The sequence below is a fragment of the Callithrix jacchus genome, chromosome 2, assembly GCF_049354715.1.
Source record: "Callithrix jacchus isolate 240 chromosome 2, calJac240_pri, whole genome shotgun sequence".
Lineage (NCBI taxonomy): Eukaryota > Metazoa > Chordata > Mammalia > Primates > Cebidae > Callithrix > Callithrix jacchus.
The window spans coordinates 132,987,501-133,004,898 of record NC_133503.1 but is presented as its reverse complement, the minus strand read 5'-3'; the positions used below and the strand labels follow the sequence as shown (position 1 = coordinate 133,004,898).

The 17,398-nt window shown below is 37.9% G+C and overlaps 1 protein-coding gene and 1 pseudogene across 4 annotated transcripts in view; both read right to left on the bottom strand.

Annotated features, from left to right (window-relative positions):
- The window catches only part of AP3B1 (adaptor related protein complex 3 subunit beta 1), a 285,752-nt gene that overhangs the window by 38,897 nt on the left and 229,457 nt on the right, over positions 1-17,398 (bottom strand). The gene's annotated exons all lie outside the window — the stretch shown is intronic.
- LOC144581530 (heat shock cognate protein HSP 90-beta pseudogene) lies at positions 1,239-4,969 on the bottom strand (annotated as a pseudogene).

The window sequence follows — 17,398 nt, the reverse complement described above, 5'->3', positions numbered from 1 at the left end:
TTGTAATTAAACAGGCTCAATCAAGATTTTTTCCTAATAAGTGTGCTCTCCCAAATAGATTATCTATTATAATTTTGAGAGTATATATCAACCTATTAAACATTTTCACTATGCCATGCACACCTGATGACATTACAAACCTAGCTATTAAATGATTTAAAGTTCAACAAAAATCCAAGAGTTAAATATCACATACAAAATGATACATCATGCCTTCTAAATATCATTAAAACATATTATTATTTCTCCAAAGGCTCAACATATAAGTGTGGGCAATTTAAAATAATCATCACCTCTAATCCCAGCACTTCGGGAGGCTAAGGTAGAAGATCACTTGAGCCCAAGAGTTTAAGAACCAGCCTGGGCAACATGGCGAGATCCTGTCTAGACAAAAAATGTAAAAAATTAGCTGGATGAGGTGGCATGTGCCTGTAGTTCAGCTATTCAGGAGGCTTAAGTGGTAGGATTGCCTGAGCTTGGGAAGTTGAGGCTGCAGTGAGCCATGTTTAGGCCACTATACTCCAGCCTGGGTGACAGAGTAAGACCCTGTCTCAAAAAAATAAATAAATAAATAAATAAATAAATAAATAAATAAAAGTAAAAAATAAAATAATCATAAAAATTTATGGGAGAGTTTATTTGTAAAATATAATTAACAATTAGCTAAATTTTATTTTGGTTACATAAAATAATAGGACTACTGGCCTATTTGTTCTATTTAAGCCTTCTGATGATGATAACAATCTAGTATTTTAAGTTTTCAAAGTACTTTCACTTCCTCTTCCCTCAGACTTTTAGGCAGCTTGGATCACAGGTGTGTGCCACCATGCTGGGTTAATTTTTTTTTATTTTTTGTAGTGATCGTGTCTTGCTTTGTAGCCTAGGCTGGTATGGAACTCCTGGCTTCCAGCAATCCTCTTGCCTTGGCCTCCCAAAGTGCTGAGATTATAGGGGTGAGACACCACACCTGGCCCAAGCTTTAGATTTTTAGACAATATCTCATCAAATTTCTTACAATTCTTGTCTTCTGCCAGCTCAGAGAACAGCTCAAGGCACTTGTTAACAATGTTTCTATGAATGACTGTTAAGATTCTGTTCTGTTGGAGCATTTCTCAAGAGATGTTCAGTGGCAGATCCTGAGTCAACTACACCAAGGATAAAAGTTGAGATACTCCGGTATCATTACAGCTGTACATGATGAACACATGATGAACACGGAATTTGTTGTTCTTTTTTCGTCTCATTCTTTCTCAAAGAAGTCAAAGGGAGCCCAACAAGGGATGAATAGCAATGCCCTGAATTCCAACCGACCTTCCTCAGAGATGTGCCTGACTGCCAAGTGGTCTTCCTTGGTGAAGTTCTTGTAGAATTTCCCATATTCCTCCTGGGTGAATGTCATCAGAGTGTCTGGTTCAAATGTTCTTGGTCTTGTTTAATTCTTCCCAATCAATGATTTATCCTTGATTTTCTTCGTTTTCTTTTTCTTATCCTTACCATCGTCATCTTCTTCACCTGAACCCACATCTTCTGCAATCTTGGTTTTTTCCTCATCATCTCTATCTTCCTTTTTGTTTTGTTTTGAGATGGCATTAACACTTGTTGCCCAGGCTGGAGTGCAGTGGTGTGATCTCAGCTCACTGCAACCTCTGCCTCCTGGATTCAAGTGATCCTCCCATTTCAACCCCCTAAGTACCTGGGACCTAAGGTACGCACCACCATGCCTGCTCATTTTTTTGTATTTTTTGTAGAGTCAGGGTTTCACCATGTTGGCCAGGCTGGTCTCAAACTCCTGAGTTCAAGTGATCTGCCCATCTCAGCCTCCCAAAGTGCTGGGATTACAGGTGTGAGCCATTGTGCCTGGCCTTTCTTCCTCTTCTTTCTTACACCTTTCTCTTTCTCTGCCCATCATCACTGATTTTCTTTCTCTCTCCTTCTCCAAAGAGAGGGTAATGGGATAGCCTGTGAACTCTAAGTGCTCTTCACTGCTTTGACCTGACTCTCTTTTTAAGTACTCTGTCTGATCTTCTTCAAGGTGGAGAGTCACTTTGGTACCTCTGCCAATGGGTTCTCCACGGTCAGCACATACAGTGAAGGAACCCCCAGCAGAGACTCCCAGGCATACTCTTCATCATTGTTGTGATCACAACTACTTTCCCCGCCACAAAACAGGCAGAAAAAAAGGCAGCACCAAATTGCTCAATCATGGTGATGTCTGCACCAGCCTGAAGAGCCTCCATAAATGCTTTAGTACCAGGGAATATACCCTGACTTTGGTAGACACAGACATTGACATGACCAAGGCTGATCTCATAATTTGGGAACGATTGCCATGAGTGGGGGATAATGTCAATTTTCAGCTCTTTACCATTGTCCAACTTGGAAGGGTTTGTCAGGCTCTTACAGCAAATATTCCAAGGCATCAGAAACATTAGATCAACTCCTGAAGGAAAATCTCCTTGTTAGAATAGAAGGTATTGATGATGAGAGACATGAGTTGGGCAATATCTGCCTGAAAGGCAAGTTTCCACCTCCTCCTCTCCATGTTCACTTTCTCAGCCATCTTTCAAAAAAGAAAAAGGCTACGAGCACTAGAAAGCAAGGTGGGCTGGGACTGTCCAACATGCACACAGCACCAAGGCTGTACTGGGGTGATGCAAGAGCTATATTATTTTATATTTATAGATTTATACTCAGGGAAAATCTCCTTTTTCCCCCATAAATTCCCTTGCTACTGAGGCTCTGATAATCAACCTTAAACATAAGCTTTTATCTGGCTAATTATATTTTTCAGGGTTATATGTTTATTTCCTTAATTAAATGATAAGCACATTGGAGACAGTGACCAGGTCTTACTTTTTTGCTACATTCTTTCAGAAACATATTTGTCATCAAATCATTAAATAGTGTTGATGTAGCCAGCTTTATCTCTGTGGAAATTCATAAAAGGTTGGCCCACATATAATACAGAGGAAAGAAAGCCAAAACTGTAATGTAAAAGGGAAGACTATTTGATAGTTGGAGAAAGGCCAGGGTAGAGGAGTACGAGCAGAGCAGAACTGAAACAAAGGCCTGGTTCACAGCAGCCAGGAATCAGTCTGGAGATACACGAGGTGGTTAGAAGCCAGGAATCAGTCTGTGGGCACACGAGGTGGTTAGAAGCCAGGAATCAGTCTGTGGGCGCACGAGGTGGTTAGAAGCCAGGAATCAGTCTGTGGGCGCACGAGGTGGTTAGAAGCCAGGAATCAGTCTGTGGGCGCACGAGGTGGTTAGAAGCCAGGAATCAGTCTGTGGGCGCACGAGGTGGTTAGAAGCCAGGAATCAGTCTGTGGGCGCACGAGGTGGTTAGAAGCCAGGAATCAGTCTGTGGGCGCACGAGGTGGTTAGAAGCCAGGAATCAGTCTGTGGGCGCACGAGGTGGTTAGAAGCCAGGAATCAGTCTGTGGGCGCACGAGGTGGTTAGAAGCCAGGAATCAGTCTGTGGGCGCACGAGGTGGTTAGAAGCCAGGAATCAGTCTGTGGGCGCACGAGGTGGTTAGAAGCCAGGAATCAGTCTGTGGGCGCACGAGGTGGTTAGAAGCCAGGAATCAGTCTGTGGGCGCACGAGGTGGTTAGAAGCCAGGAATCAGTCTGTGGGCGCACGAGGTGGTTAGAAGCCAGGAATTAGTCTGTAGGTGCACAAGGTGGTTACAAGGATGCCTTTCATCATTTAAGAGCCCTCAAGTCTTGGCAGACTCATGGATTCTTTCAGTCTGATCCTGGAACACATGGTCTAAACATTTATTTTGTGTTTTCAACTTTCTCTCAAAATTCTACAGCTTTATTATAATTGTCAAAAAATATGTTAAGGGATGAATAAAGGAAGAAAAACTATAATTCTCTCCATTCATTCTTTCCACATTCTACCAAGTTCAAGGTAAGAAGCATTCTCTGATGAATTCACCGTCTAAAAAGCTCCTCACTTACATTCTCCAAAAGTTATCTATGATACTTCCCAGAAGTCTATGCACCCTTCCACAAAAAACAGGATCATAAATGAAACTTTGTAGTAATAATAGATACTTAACTACAGAAAGATACTAAATGAAAATGTAGTCAGGCATGGTGGCTTATGCCTGTCATCCCAGCACCTTGGGAGGCCAAATGGGTGGATCACTTAAGGTCAGGGGTCTGAGAACAGCCTCGCCAACATTGTGAAACCCCAACTCTACTAAAAACACAAAAATTAGCTGGGCGTAGCGACGTGCACCTGTAATTCCAGATATTCAGGAAGCTGAGGTGGGATGATCGCTTGAACCCAGGAAGTGGAGGTTGCAGTGAGCCAACTGTGTGCCACTCTCCTCAAGCCTGGGTGATGAAGCAAGTCCCCGTCTCACAAAAAAGAAAATGTTTAATTATTTTTTAACCCTTGTTTCCTAAGTTTATACAAGTCATATTAAGCCAGCCTTTCTCTCAGCCAGTGAGAAAAAAAAATAATAAAGCAAATTTCAATAAAAGGAAAGATGAAAGACAGAGAGACTAGCTGCTAACTTTGATCTGGATGGTTGTTGAGGACCAAGACACATTCCCGCCCTTGCTGAGGTTGTTTTCTCTGAACTCTAGCTGTAATTTCCTATTTATTTATTTACTGCTTAACCTAGTTTAAACTGGGATTCCATCATCTATCTCCCCCACCCTACTACTGGTTGAGATTAGTCAGATTTCAGGACACTAATTGGAGGGGGAAATAAGCTTGTAATGGGAGAATGTCCCCTTTCCCCTTCCTCTAAAGTGCTGGTAGATAAGGAAGCAGGAGATCAGAGACTCAGGTATGGCTTTTGATTAGACTGAACCATATGTATCTACCATATCTGTAGGTCAAAAACAGTCATATTATCAATTCCATGTGGTTCAACAAATAGTTTGTTTTGGATCAAGGCTACTTAAACTTACCTTTAATAGAAAAGAATTTTGAGTCCTTGATGTGGGCCATCCTAACTCACTGGAGTTCTGTATTGTGTTTACAAAGCAAGGCCCACACTAACAACAAAGTACTACTTTGCCTTTCTTTATCCTCTGATCCTATGTTTCCCTTGGGCATCTTGGGGAAAAAAGTGGTTTTGTGCAAGAATTAGGTATTTCACAGCTCTCTGTCCAATAAGAACACCATTATTTCAAACACAAAGTAACTACTAATCATTACTCATTCCTCACCATTAATTTATTAATTCATTCTTTTATGTAACTAACATTTATTCAATGAGTTGTACCAGCCCTGTGCTAAACAGTACGATACACAAAGATGAAGTATCCTAGTCCTCAAGAAGTTTATTGTTTAGCCTAGGAAAACAAAGTAAATCAACTAGTGTGACAAATGCCATGACAGAAGCAGGCTCAGCGGACCGTAAGAACACAAAAGTCATAGCTGATACCTGAGGGGGTAATCAGGGACGAAATCCAGTTATTTAAATGAATTAATCTGGCTATTTCTCACTACAGCCACTGTTACCAGCCTGGTCTGAGCCACCATCATCTCTCATCGGGATTATTCCAACAGCCTCCTAATTGGTTTCCTTGCTCCTACCCGTGGATTCTAAAGAATTGCTATGTTAGTCTATCCTGAACATAGTAGCCAGAATGTATCAGTTAGTTACATCATGCACTGGGGTGATGGAACAATTTGTACACTAAACTCCAGGACATGAGTTTACCTATATAACAAACCTGCACATGTACCCTTGAACCTAAAATAAAAGTTAAGAGGAAAAAAAGATATCATGTCACCCCTCTGCTCAAAACCTGCCAATGGTCAGGATCCTTGTTCCACTTCCTTGATCTCATCTCCTATTACTCTTGAACAGATTGTTTATTCTACTCACCAACCTGACTTCCTTGCTATTCCTTGCTTATCATTAATGATCCCAATATAGGTTCTTCCCTTGTACTGTCTACCTGGAACGCACTTTCTCCAGAGACCCACACGGCTCAGCTCTAGTATATCTGCTCAAATGTTAGCTTTGTAGTGAGGCTTAACCCATTTGCATCCCTCCCTTCTGATTTCCTTTTTCCTTTTTTATAGATACTTAATATCTTCTCTAACGCAATATATAATTTACTATAATGTTATATTTATTACCTGTCTTTCCATCTACTTCCCATTTTTATGCTCAATGTATAAAGCCTAATTTTACCTTTCTCAGAACTCAAAGCATAATTTTACTATTTTAAATGATTATGGAAATTTGCAAATAATGTATCTCTAGTGTTGGTCATAACTGCATTTAATGCTGAGTGCCCAATTATAAGTGTTCTTAAGAATACCACAACCTTACAGGAGCACACTGTGGGAATACGTGGAGATCTTCTGCATTGATATTTGTTGGTTTTAGGATATAACTTGAATTTTCTATTACATAAAATTGTGAACAAATACAGTACATTTCTTAAATGCACAAAGAATAGCTTATTGAGGAACTTCTATAATACAAACACTAATTCTTAAAATGTCTACTTTTATCATTTTATTAAAACTTGTATAAACAGAATAGGATGGAAGACAACGTTTGAAAACATTAGTTTTGATTTAATTGTTTAACAACTAATGTTCAAAGAATTAAAAACCATTATAGCAAATGGTATGGGTCATCTTCACTATGGCTCGTGAGGAAGTAATTAGTTCAGTAACTGCAGTAACTGTAAAATAACAAGCCTCCCCCAACAGTTAACAGAACAAAAAGCATCAAGTAACAGTGAGATAATCCTCTACAAATCTTTACACAGCATATGTTTAAATAATAAAAGTCGTTTGTGTACCTTTAGATGGTTTATGAAAATAAGCAATCAATTCTGCAGACACAACATTATTTCTAAAGGAAATCTATGTGACTCATGATGCCTGTAGATACACAGAGACAAACCACACATATTTTATCAGTTTATTACAGTAAGCAAATAAGCGTGGAATGAGAGTGCACATAACTGTCTACTTAGCGCTTACTGAAACATTTATAAGAGCTGTTATCTCCCTAATAACAGACAGACAGCGTGCAATTTTAGAGAGGAGAAAAGCTTCATATTTTTTAACACTTCACTAAAAAGTAACTGAAGAGTGTAAAATGAAAAATACTCTGTGCAGTTAGCTGGTAATGGACCATATTATCAACTCAAGTTAGATTTATAGGATACAAACTAGTCACTAATAGTTATTTTATGACATAGCATGTCTGCTTTTTTTGAGATTATTAAGATTAAAGTTGTAAAACTTCTTTTGAACATAGCTGTTCAAAATGATTGAATTATAAAATTTAAAATGAGATTTGGAAAATAAAACATGGAATATCAAGTAAGTGCCTCAGAATAAACCTTGTTCAGCATCCGCATTACTATTTCAAAGATGACATTTCCACGTAAAGCTTTATCAAAACAATGTTTTCCAGCCTTTTATGCTTTAATCCATATTTAGTTACTCAGTGATTAAGTATTATCAATCCATTCTGGTTTTGAATTTCAAAAATATGAAAATCTGCAGTATATAAAACGCTCTTTGTATCTACTTTTGTTTGGCTTACTTTACATCAGTATCTATTTAGATATATAATTTACAAAAATGACGAGGTAAGAAAATAGCTATAAACAGAGGCACAGCTTCATCTTTAAAATTAGTGCTTTTAAAACCAATATATGTCTCAACTGGTAAGATTTGTAATGCAGAAAGTCACAGCATTGTCTTACTTATCTTATAAACTGTAGAAAGTGGGTCTTTATTTTACTCACTGAGGCTAGCATTAACCTAGTATTGACCTAGTTTAGGATTAAAAAAAAGTAAAGGGCAAATTTGCTTGACTTTTACGTATAAGCACAGGACTCAAATAAACGTATTTGAATCTTCCAGAAACATTACTTCAAATAAATGGTTTTTAATACTAAAGATAACTTCTTCCTTATGTATATAAATTTTGATATAGAAAATTATGATAATTTCTCATATTTTAGTAATCAGTATACATTATAAAAACACAAGATTTTCTCACCTCTTGTTTTGGTAATAATATATATTAAAAATACATTTGTGGAAATCCTTGAGAACATAATGAACAAATATTTATTGAGCAGCTTAATTCATGCTCGGTGTTAAGCAGGCATCAGCAAACCATGCTTGTAGGCCAAATCTGGTCCACTGTCTATTTTTGTAATGCCTGTTCACTAATAATGACTTTTACATTTCTAAATGGTTGAAAAATCAAAAGTAATATGATTGTAACATTAAATTATATGAAATTCATTTCAGTGTCTATAAATAAAACTTTACGGGAACACAGACATACTCATTTATTTATATATTATCTGTGGCTGCTTTTACATTAAAATGGCAGAGTTGAGTGGATGCGACCTGTAAAGCTGAATATCTTCTCTACCTGGCCCTTTATAAAAAATGTTTGCTGACCCCTGGTATAGGATATATTTAATTTACAATGGTTTTGAGATAAGGAAATTAATATCCCATTCTTTCCCCTCCCCAAAGACAGATCAATAAACCTCACTGTCAATATGTTTACTGCTCTTTTACACATCTGAAAGCCAGAATGATGTATATATTTTTTATTTGTCACTTACATGGTAAATAGTACCAGAACCATGAATATAGACATGTTATACTATTCATAGATATGTTCTCCTATTCTTTTTGTATTTATTTTCTGACTTTTGGTTTAAGAGTACTAATAAAAACAAACTGAATTTGATTTGTAAAGTGTTCAGCATGAAGTTCTCAGTAACCGGTTATAACAAATTTCATTAGAACCCAGAGCGTTTTACAGAAGCCCAAAACAACTAAACATTGTTAAGCTGTTATTTGATAGATGTGATAATTACATGATCTTAGTAGTTCTCCTTTTCCATTCACAAGATCAACAACATAATATAAAAAAGAACATGCTAGTCTCTTCTCCCATTACAACCAAACTCAGAACCTTGCCATTATCTGACATCCTCACATTAATTAGAAAACAAGTTCACTGTCTTCTGCATTCATTTCCCTTTTTTGTCCCTCTAGCAGCAGCTTAGTTCAAGTTTTCATTAATACTGAAAATATTTTTTAATCTTTTTTTTTCCAAATTACCAAAGTATTAAAAGTTTATTGAAAAATGATTTAAATAGTATGGAAGTATAAGCAAAGTCAAGTCCCCCTCCGGTAGCCATAACAAATTTGGTGTCCCTTCTGATTGTTTGCTCCCTTCTGACTTCCGTTGCCTGTACTATACAAATTCTCTCCAATTTGCCCCCCGTCACTAGATGCATTATACTCTGATCTGTACCACAATCTCCTATAACAAATAATTGTCTTGGAGTTGTAACTCAGTGAGGTGTGGTGGGAAACGCAGGGCTTTGAAACTAAACAGACTTGAGCTGAAACTGGTTTTATACATAGGGCATGTCTTACTAGCCCTATAATACCAGAAAAGTTACTTAAGCTGAAGGGATATCAATTTTCAAGTCTGTGAAATGGGGACACTAGCGCCTATCTTTCAGGGTTGTTTTAAATCTAAGCTAAACATAAACAATTGGAGGCATGAAGGGCCTGAGGAGCATGACAGACACAAGTAAGGGAGTCAGTTAAGATTTTAGAATTGAAAGGAAAGGATGAGTAACTGGAGTTTGGTGCAGATGAAGTTACTAGAATTGAACAGATCAAGAGACTGTGAGGTTCCATGTTGCACAGGGTGTGAATACGAAGACTGTGGTTCCCCAAGATGATGGTAGGCCAGAGAGATTATGTATGAAACGCCAAGATCATCACTGAATATAAGTAAGTAATTAAGGAACCCAAAGATAAGAATGACAAGTAAGGGAAGAGGGAATAGGAAGATGGAATGTGCTTCGTAAAAGGAAAGAAAATGAGATGAAAACAGAATGGCCCACAGTTGGGAGCTTCACCCAAACAATCTTGGTGGTAACAGTGATTTCACCAAAGACAGAATTATAAGCCTTTATGAATGAGACCATGCTGAACAGATTTACAATAGGACTTTAAGATCCAAATGGAGATTCTCAGAGAAAAACCAGGCCATGTACCTTAAAAAGTGCGTGGGGAAACTGTAAGCTGTTTTACTTATTTCAGAGATGGGACTGTGGCCTCTAAAAGCTGGCTGTGCTGCCTTCCATTTAACTGAATTGTGACTTAGGAACATGTATTTCCCTGGATGAAGGATGTGGATTTCACTTAGAAGAGGTCCTGGAGATAGGGAAAGAAGTATGTCTTAGTAAGTGTACAAATTGAAAAGAGAATTTTATTATGGGTATAGTGATTTTAAACTATAGATGTTTTCTTTGAATCTGACAGAAGGGAAAAGGATCCTTATACATCCTAGATGCCAGTTCCAGGTACTGTAAGTTGCTGAGAATTTTCTGATGCAGGGCAAGGATGGGGAAATGGGTCCCCCAAGACCATCAGAAAGACACACACAAACACACACACACACACACACACACACACACACACTCATATATACATTATTCCCCCTGATCTGTGTGTAAATATTTTAAATTTTTCAGAGAGAAGGTGGAGATGGAGAGAGTGCGATTTACTACACAGGAACCTGAGATTCTCTGGAGTCCAAGTTTGTGGGAGCAAATCCCCCTGATGGCCTGGTTTTTGTCATGGTAAAGGCACCTGGCTGCATAGCTTTTCTGAGTTAAGTCCTGGGATTGAGCTCTTGAGCACTGTGGCACTGGCCAGGTCTTCTCAGGCTATACCTATTTTTAACATATGAAGCATTTTTCTTCAGAAGCACGAATGGTTGTTCCCTTCTTGTTAGGCAGAATTACAGCTGGCATTAGTAAGAAGGAAAACACCGAATTTTAAGTTAGAAGACCTTCAAGCTATTTGATGAGAAGAAAATCATTTAACTTCTCTGTGCTTGTATTTGTACAGTAAAGGGTAATTCTACCTAACTGATAAGATTCTTTTGAGGAGTCAGTGCAACACTGCACGTGAGTGTGTTGCTGATGAAAGTCCCCTTCTTTAATTATTATTAAAGACAATGTTTATTAGCATAAGAGAAAAAATAGTGTCAGGGCTAAGAATGAAATGTAATATTCTTCAGTGTCGTTTCTGTCAAGCAATAAGCTATAATTCCTTTTTCAATAAACACAAGTGGAAAGAACTAGCATGGAGTGGAAAGAACTAGCATTTATTATTTCTTTCCAAAAATTAACAACAACCTAGGCAACTTTTTGAATGTGATCTTAATTATAATCAGTATTCTTAACAAATAGAATAGCTTTTAAAAAGAAATCCATACATTAGATTAGAATTGTCTTTAAGATATGTTATTTAATAAACTACATGTCTGAAAGTGGATTTCAAGTGATAATTTTATAAGCATACATCATAAGGCAAAGGATTCTCAGGGATAGTGTGAATGCCACATCACAGAGGGTGAGCACACCTTGAGACAGTATTTTATACTTCTTTACTTCCTTAGGATCATTTGCTAGTAAAATTTCTACTAGATAGCTATCTTCAGTACCAAAATGACAGATTCCCACATTTATAACAATTGGAAGGAATTAACTCAGTATTTGGACATGTTGAAGTTTAATGACAAATACCACTTTAAAAAAAAAAAAGCAATGGAGGTACCCCCAAGAAAACTGCATGGGGTATGAGACCACATGTCAAATGATCTGGGTTACAGTTTGAACTCAGCCACATAGTAAATGGTGAGACCTTAGCTAAATCACCTCAGGGCTTCTGTTTTCCTCTTCTGTAAAATGGGGCTAATTATACATATCCTGTCTGTTTCACTGAGTTGTCCTGAGAATCAAATGAGACCATGTATGTGAAATTGATTTTTAAACTGCAGCAAGTTCAATAAAAGCCATTATTGGGATTATTAGTAAATTGAGTTTTCAGACAATGTTAAAACACCAATCTGTCAGATAACGCACGGTCCTGAGGTTAAAAGTACATATCAAAAAGCTGAATCACCATTGGAAAAAGGCTTTTATAACAACATTGCTATATTTATCGATAGTACCATCCAAAAGCCTTTAAAAAAGTAATCCCTTCCCCCACATACGTTATTCCCTCCTCTTTTAGTTGTGGGTGAAGAGAACTGTTCTCTAAAAGGTTTCTAAATGATGCTGATGTTAAAAAATATAGTATCACCATTTAACAGCCTTTTAAAGAGCAGTCCCCAGTATGGTCTTTGTTAACAACTGAGGGAGGAAGGGACTATTTTTTCAAAGGCTTTTAGAGGATGTTGTTAAAAGAATATATAGTGACATCATTTAAAAGCCTTTTAAATAATAGTCCTATTTCCCTCCCAATTGTAATGTCCTTGGCTTTCATTTATTTTGTACTACAAGCCAAAAATGGACAAGCCAACATATTATTGGCTATGGCAGCATTTGATGGATGAAAAATGATGCATTTGCTTTTAAAAAGGTCAGTGTCCAGAAATAAATCCAACTCTTCTAGAACACAGGTTCATTTCTATACAGGATATTGCCCACTCACCTTATCATCAAGTTGTACTTTTTGCTTGTTTCCCTTAAGAATTTACTGAAAAAGACACCATGCAAACAGGAAAGAAGGCATGGCTATGTAATTCCAAGATTTCCTATGGCATGAATGTAGTTCCACAATCTCCTGAGTGAACTCTCCATCCAATTTATGGCAAAATCTAACTTTTGGGCCAGGCGCGGTGGCTCAAGCCTGTAATCCCAGCACTTTGGGAGGCTGAGATGGGTGGATCACGAGGTCAAGAGATCAAGACCATCCTGGTCAACATGGTGAAACTCTGTCTCTACTACAAATACAAAAAATTAGCTGGGCATGGTGGCGCGTGCCTGTAATCCCAGCTACTCAGGAGGTTGAGGCAGGAGAATTGCCTGAATCCAGGAGGCAGAGGTTGCGATGAGCCGAGATCACGCCATTGCACTCCAGCCTGGGTAACAAGAGTGAAACTCCTTCTCAAAAAAAAAAAAAAAAAAATCTAACTTTTAGCTCCTCTTCTATAGTCTTTATTAATCTATTTCTGCCCACTGTTCCTCTCATTTTAGTTTAGTCCACTAGGGCACTGCAGTGGACATTTAGGGTTCCTTCCCATACTTAGCACCCAGGGAGGGGAAAACTGAAGTTGCCCATTTGGCTTAAGGCACAAAGTCTGATAGACAGTAATCTTTGAGCAAAAGAATTAGCCAGGGAAATAATCATAGAATATGAAACAATTTTCTGTCTCTTCTTGTGTTGTGTCTTTTCAGAAAAGTGTCCCTTCATTTTAAGAACAGGATTTCATAGATCTATATAACTTTGATGAAAAAATAAGCCTTGAAAACATTTAAATATACAGCCCTCTAAATACACCATATTTTAATCCTAAATTTTAGTGTTCCCCTTGCTTTTTGCCAATCTTGCACACAGAACTCACTTGTTTACTCTATGATTTACTTAAATCATAGTAAATCATTAATTGTGAGCTACTATCATATATATTTAGTTAAATATCAATTACTACTCACACTGCAATGCTCAGTTCAAGTCCCAATTTAACTATTCAACTCTTTCTGACCCTATTCCAGCCCATTATGATCTTAATCACATTTCATTTGACATAATTTATTTTTACACTAACTTTATGCATACTCTTATAAGAGTACTTATACCCACGTAACTAAGTGCTAAATCTAGACAAGAATAATTAGTATATAATAATTTCGCACCAAACAAAAAAGAATTAGCCAGGTAAATAATCACAGAATGTAAATCATGTTTTTGTATGATTTTTGAAAAATGTAAATAACTTTTTAATTCTCTACTGCATTAATAGCACCAGTTAGTTATCTGTGCCTATAATTATATTTGATGGTAAATAGTTAAATATTTTAAAATACTTCAAAACATCTGGATAAAAATTCACTTCATTTGAGATTTTTATCTCTATTATCTTGAGATAAATGTTTCACCAAGAAATGCTATTATAATTCCGATTCCAACAAGTAAAAATTGGTAAAAATTTTGAAATATGTGTTAAATTCTTGAAGTATCAAAGAGATAGTACTGGAAGATATGAAACTTAATTTAATATGACGGATCTGAAAATTTCAAATTTCTCTCTCTTTTTTTTTTTGAGACGGAGTTTCGCTCTTGTTACCCAGGCTGGAGTGCAATGGCGTGATCTAGGCTCACCACAACCTCTGCCTCCTGGGTTCAGGCAATTCTCCTGCCTCAGCCTCCTGAGTAGCTGGGATTACATGCACGCGCCACCATGCCCAGCTAATTTTTTGTATTTTTAGTAGAGACGGGGTTTCACCATGTTGACCAGGATGGTCTCAATCTCTTGACCTCGTGATCCACCCGCCTCGGCCTCCCAAAGTGCTGGAATTACAGGCGTGAGCCACCGCGCCTGGCCCAAATTTCTCTTAATTTGGTTATCTAGTATTAAGCAGAACCACCTCAAATACAAATTGCTTGGTTAGGCAGATGGCCATAATCTCCACAGCGGGGCTGCATCTGAACTCTTAAGACTAGTGAGTTATCCCCATGGTACAATCAACATCATGATCAGAGCATACAAGCCTGGGTGTGGTACTGGGCTCTGCTTTTCATGGAAATGGCCTCTGCGAATGCCATCACCCTGCCCTCCTGCTCCTCTGCAATTTAATAGGGTTGGGGTGAGACATGAGTGTTTGAGTCACCTCCCTCTTCTCACAGGTTCTGTAAGTGAGGTGGTATATGGAAAAAGACCCATCCAAATGTGTCCAGGTCCTAATCCACAGAACCAATGAAAATGTAACATTACGTGGCAAAAGGGAATTAAGGTTTCCCAATCAGTTGGCTGAGATGGGAGGTCATTCTGGATTTTCCCGAAGACCCTATAAGTGAATGAGAGATGCAGGAGAGTCAGTGTCAAAGTGATACAGTATGAAAACAACTCAATTGGCCATTGCTGGCTTTGAAGATGGAAAAGAGCTATGAACCAAGGAATGTGGGCTGCCTTTACAAACTGGAAAAGTCAAAAACAAAAAAACAAACCCAAACTGGATTTTCCCCTAGAGCTCCAGAAGGTCATACTGATGTCTTGAAAGATAACAATACATCTGCATGTTTTAAACCACTTAGTTTGTGGCAATGTATTATATCAGTGACAGGAAACTAATAAAGTTAATTGCGGTGCCTACTTGAAAACTACTGTTCTGAATTCTTAATGTTGTGAAACCTCTGCAGAGTTTATAGTATTGTCTGTATGAGTGCAACTTTTTCAATGGCTGATCTGTGACCTGAGAAGCAACAAGTCAGCTTTTCTCTGCAGTATTTTCTCACCGAACTTCAACTCCAACTATTATAGACACTAACACATTTGAGTGACTCTCAAATTGTCAGAATCAGTTTAGTGGGCTGGTTTAAAAAAACACCCCTCAGGTAACACTCCTTCTATACTTTGAATAAGCACTATGGGTTGATTTTGATCTATTTGTAGTTAACAGGTACTGGCAACAAAAAGCTAAAATAAATATGAACTGCCATCTGAAGACTCAATTTAATGCACTGCTTATTGTCTAAGACTCCCTCTTAACCTCCTTTACTTAGTATGAATCTTTCTGGTAAAATACACACAAAGAAGCATTTTGCATACAAGCAAAGGGGATCACTATTAGAAGTAGTACTGATAAGACACTTGGTTGAAGAAATACAGAACAAACATGTTTCAATGGGGAAAAGGAAGGAAAACAAAAACATGAGAGGGTCTGGGTGGGGCAGAACAAGTTCAGGAAAACAAAATATCTAGGTTAGAAAAGTATTAATAGCAGTAGCTATCAAAAAAGAACGGTAATCCTGAAAAACTCTAAAATGTGCCATTTTTGTCTAGACTTACTGCTCTCTAAAACAAGCACAATACAAAAAGTCAGTTGTTTAAAAAAGTTATACCGGCCAGGTACAGTGGCTCACACCTGTAATTTGGGAGGCCGAGGCAGGTGGATCATGAGGCCAAGAGATCAAGAACATCCTGGCCAACATGGTAAAACCCCATCTCTACTAAAATACAAAAATTATCTGGGTTTGGTGGTGCGCACCCTGTAGTCCCAGCCACTTGGGAAGCTAAGGCCAGAGAAATGATTGAACCTGGGAGTTGGAGGTTGCAGTGAGCTGAGATTGCGCCACTGCACTCCAGCCTGGCATTGGCGACAGGGCAAGAATCCGTCTCAAAAAAAAAGTTATACCAAGTCTCTGAATGAGGACTCTTTTTGTTTGTTTGTTTGTTTGTTTGAGACGGAGTTTCGCTCTTGTTACCCAGGCTGGAGTGCAATGGCGCCATCTCGGCTCACCGCAACTTCCGCCTCCTGGGTTCAGGCAATTCTCCTGCCTCAGCCTCCTGAGTAGCTGGGATTACAGGCACGCGCCACCATCCCCAGCTAATTTTTTGTATTTTTCGTAGAGACAGAGTTTCACTATGTTGACCAGGATGGTCTCGATCTCTTGACCTCGTGATAATGAGGACTCTTAAGCATTCCACAACCACTGGTGTCAAGTTAAGGTGTCTATGACACATTATAAGGGCTGGAATAAATACTGCAGGTGCACCAGCAAATGCTTATGCAATCCGGTCTATGTGAGAAAAGTGGAACCACAAAATATATAAGCAAAAGCTGCTCAGAAAAACTTTAATACAGTCTGTGCTGGTCTGACAGAAACACACATGTGGAATGGCAAAATGTTTCCTTGTGGACATTCTATATGGGTAAATCATATTATTAAAGGCATGTGCATTATAATTCAAGAATATATTACAAATATAAAAGATTTTTTTTCTCTACAGATTTGGCAGCATTTGTAATTCCCTCTGTCCTAATCTCAAGATACCTTATGTAAACATCCACTGTAGCCCAATATACTCTTGTGTTTACATGGTTTCTGTTTCCATAAGACGATATGACTCAAAACTCACATCATGACTTATTTATTTGACACAGCTCATACCAAATCCGAATGTAGTAGACATTCCATCCATGCTTATTAACAGAAATATGAAGGTTTTCGAAAAAAAAAAAAAAAAAAAAAAAAAACCACACACACACAAAAAACAACCTTTCATCATTAGTACCATAATCCCTAAAGTTTCATTAGAAAGCAAAAGAGAATTTGCTCTATCCATAGATAAAAGTCTGCAAAGAATATAAAGGCCATGAACCCATATCTATGATTCTACCAAATTATTCTTGGAGAACTAAGAAGAGAGAAATTTCAAACAACCATGTTATGTAATTTTTATGCTTACTCTGACATCTGCTCATATCATCACTACCTCTTGACGTATAGTGGCACCCTTTAGTTGATACCTTCGAAAAAAGAACCACATATCCATAAACATACTCTCAGAAAGCACACTGATGAGTCTCAGAATATAAACAATCTGGTCAA